This window comes from Saccopteryx leptura, chromosome 2 (assembly GCF_036850995.1).
Source record: "Saccopteryx leptura isolate mSacLep1 chromosome 2, mSacLep1_pri_phased_curated, whole genome shotgun sequence".
NCBI lineage: Eukaryota > Metazoa > Chordata > Mammalia > Chiroptera > Emballonuridae > Saccopteryx > Saccopteryx leptura.
Window position 1 is genome coordinate 281,478,664 of NC_089504.1, and position 3,466 is coordinate 281,482,129.

The window sequence follows — 3,466 nt, forward strand, 5'->3', positions numbered from 1 at the left end:
TCTGAGGAGGCCATGTTTAAGGAGCAGTCTGCATGAAGTGAGGAAGCCGGGCTTGTGAATAAGTAGGAAAACGTGACCCTGGCAGAGGAATTCTCAAGATACAAGGCCCTGAGGTTAGATCAAATGAGACTATACAGGTCCTGGTCGGTTGGCTCAGCGGTAGAGCATCGGCCTGGCGTATGGGGGACCCGGGTTCGATTCCCGGCCAGGGCACATAGGAGAAGCACCCATTTGCTTCTCCACCCTACCCCCCTCCTTCCTCTCTGTCTCTCTCTTCCCCTCCAGCAGCCAAGGCTCCATTGGAGCAAAGATGGCCCGGGCGCTGGGGATGGGTCCTTGGCCTCTGCCCCAGGCGCTAGAGTGGCTCTGATCGCGGCAGAGCGACGCCCCGGAGGGGCAGAGATCGCCCCCTGGTGGGCAGAGCATCGCCCCTGGTGGGTGTGCCGGGTGGATCCCGGTAGGGCGCATGCGGGAGTCTGTCTGACTGTCTCTCCCCATTTCCAGCTTCAGAAAAATACAAAAAAACAACAACACGAGACTATACAAATAAAGGTTTGGCATAGTTATGGCACAAAGCAAGCTGCCATTAATGCTCCCACAATTATTGCTACATTAACCATCACTACTGCTGTTGTAATAAAGGGTCCAGGAACTGACTTCTGACTGCTATTCCAAGATCCTGGCATATGGTTGTAAGTGTGGGTGTCTTCCTCTCTCCCACTCCCATGGAACCCTGGAGGAATGCACACCACCCATCAACCCCTCCTTCTCCAGCCCATAAGGCCCCTCCCTCCTGCCCAACCCCCCCCAATCCATGAAGGTTTCTGAAGTCTGCTACATGGTGAGTCTCAAGGATTGCTTTTACTTTTTCCTCCATCCACCAAAGAAAGCACCCAGAACAGGGCTCTGCACACAGTATAGAACGTTAATTGGTGCTGACGACAGGGGCCTTTCAGCCCACCATCTTCTTCTCTCACCCCCTCCGATTTAGAATGGCCTGATTTTGGTCTGAAACAAAAACTAGAAGTGGGCCCAAAGATTTGGGTCTCAATAGACTGATATGCTGTTTCCTGACCTGAACAACCCTTTGTGGCTCTTGGGCTGGGTTCAGCCATGAGAAAGGAGGCCCTACTATATTTTCTTCTAGATCATTTTACACTTGAACTTTTTCTCTTCTAGCTTTCTCCACTGATACCATCTGCTTCCAGATTATTTCCCTCCTATTCCTGTCTCCTGTCCTCTTTTTTAAAGCTTTCTCTGTTTAAAATAAAAAAAAATTGATTTGAGAGAGGAAAGGAGAGAGAGAGAGAGAGAGAGAGAGAGAGAGAAACCAATTAGTTGTTCCACTTACTTATGCATTCATTGGTGATGCTTGCATACACCCTGACTGAAGATGGAATTCCCAGCCTTGGCATATCGGGGACAAGCTCTAATCCACTGAGCTACTCAGCCAGGGCTTGCTCTTGTTTTCTCTATAAGCCAAATCGTGCTTCAGCACAGATTTCAATACCTCAGTTTGGGAGAGAGGCAAGTATTAAGTATAGAAATCTGAATTACAGAAGAGATCTCTTTTTTCATAAAGAAATGCAATTTTATTATTTTTAAGTACATATTTAGTGCCTCAAACTAATGTCTTATAAAAGGTCACCAAGTAAAAGGTCTTGCAGATGTTTCTTTAACAAATACATAAGAATTGATAATAATTAGCCCATACACTCACTACTTTTAAATGGAAATTCCTAAAGTGCTTGAAAAGGATTGGTTTAGGTAGAGCAGATATGCCACCCTTAGCAATATTGTGTATACTCTTAATTTATGAAACAAATGCCTTTTGTATTGATAGTGCAAAGGTAAACTTTTGTCCACAGTCAATACATCTCAAATTAATCAGGCCCAAATTATTGTGGTTTTCCACTTAGTTTTCCAAGCCCAGGGCAGTGACTCACTTACTTCAAGAGACTTCTGATAAAGTAGAATTCCAGAGTAACGAAGTAACAGACCTTGGGAGGTGGCTTATGGGCTGAGCTAAAGTTTGCTTTTTGTGCTTCCTTCCTTTCTGCATCAGGTCTTCCATTTTCCTTAGGTGTCTCTTACTGTTTTGTTCATCTAGGTCTCTCTCTAGGACATTCTCTGTGCCTTCTAAGCCAGCCTTAAAGAATGGGCAGAGTTGCCTGTAGAACTAGGTGGGGAGGGGGCAAGGAAAGGAAAAGTATCTGCTGTAGGAACCAGAAACCAATTACTCATCTTAGGGAAAGTGAGTACTATGAACATGAGCATGAAGGGCCCTTGCCTGGGAGGAACAGTCCTTCTGACTGAGAGGTCAAAGGTAGGTCCCCTAGGGCTTTCCCTCTGGCCCAGAGGTTTGAGCATTTTCATGACCTAAACTGATTCTGCATGTCTCTGGAAGACAGGAAGTTTCTGGGAACCCCTCCACAACATTTCCAGCTTTAGGCCAGGGACTGGCTGGCTTGGCAGTGTCTAGGAATGATGTAGGTTCATCAGCATGGCCATGAAGGGGAGTGGGAGGGGCAGTAAATATAGTGGCCGCTATCCTTCTCAGAAGAACATAGGACATCTGAGTTCTTAGCATTCTAAAGGGCAGGTGTTATCAAATGCATGTGATTGAGAGAGCTGGAGCGTATATGACACCTGGGCCTAATGAACCAAATAGACCACAAAGCAAGGAGCAGAGGGAACTCTGTGGCCCACGGGTGTGGGATCTCAGTGGAGCTCCCTGGATTGCCTTCTGGTCCTGCCTCTGCTGCTACTCTGATGACATTTGAATTTGGTCTGCTGGCAGGACACTGTCAGAGAGCAGGACACAGAGCTGGAACCCAGATGTCCATCTGGAGATTCCAGACATCAGATGCCCTGTCACTGATCTCTCTTTTCTTTCCTGCCTCTCCCATTGTTGTTTCCCTTCTCTAAGAACCTCTGTATCTGCCCAGCTCTCCTCCAGGGGTTCCTACCTTGACTGGGAGACAGGCTGGCTTCTCCAACCAGCTTCCCTTTCTGACCTCGACAGGGGGAACCATTTGTGATTTCTAGGTCAGAGGGGGAAGCAGGGGACAGAGCTGGGCCAGAAGTAAATGAGGGGTGAAGGTGGGAAGTGGGATGAGGCTGGAGAGATAAGGAGACATTGGTGACCTGAGATGGTTTCCTTCCTCCTGGTTAGACATGCCCCTGCCTTCGGATGTTGATCTGTTTTAGTGGGAGGTGGGGGTGAAGGGATAAGGAGTGAAAGGGGCTGGAGTAACCTTCAATTCTTCATAAAAATAGACAACCTGAGGGAGTGGGATGGAGCAGGATCTGGGGAGAGTGTCTAATCTGACTGTACAGAGTTAGGTCTCTGGGACAATCACCCCAAGCTTATTCAGCCTCTCCCCTCAATTTAGCCTAGTGAATTGCCTCATCCTCTCTCCCTCAAATCTTCCCCTAAAAACCACACTGGTTTTTCCGCCCCTCC

General features: G+C 47.7%; 1 long non-coding RNA gene across 1 annotated transcript; it reads left to right on the plus strand.

Annotated features, from left to right (window-relative positions):
- Positions 1-2,017, plus strand: LOC136390918 (uncharacterized). Its single transcript, XR_010748789.1, has 2 exons — positions 1-143; positions 553-2,017. It is a non-coding gene; the product is annotated as an uncharacterized lncRNA (long non-coding RNA).
- The last annotated feature ends 1,449 nt before the right edge of the window (positions 2,018-3,466 follow it).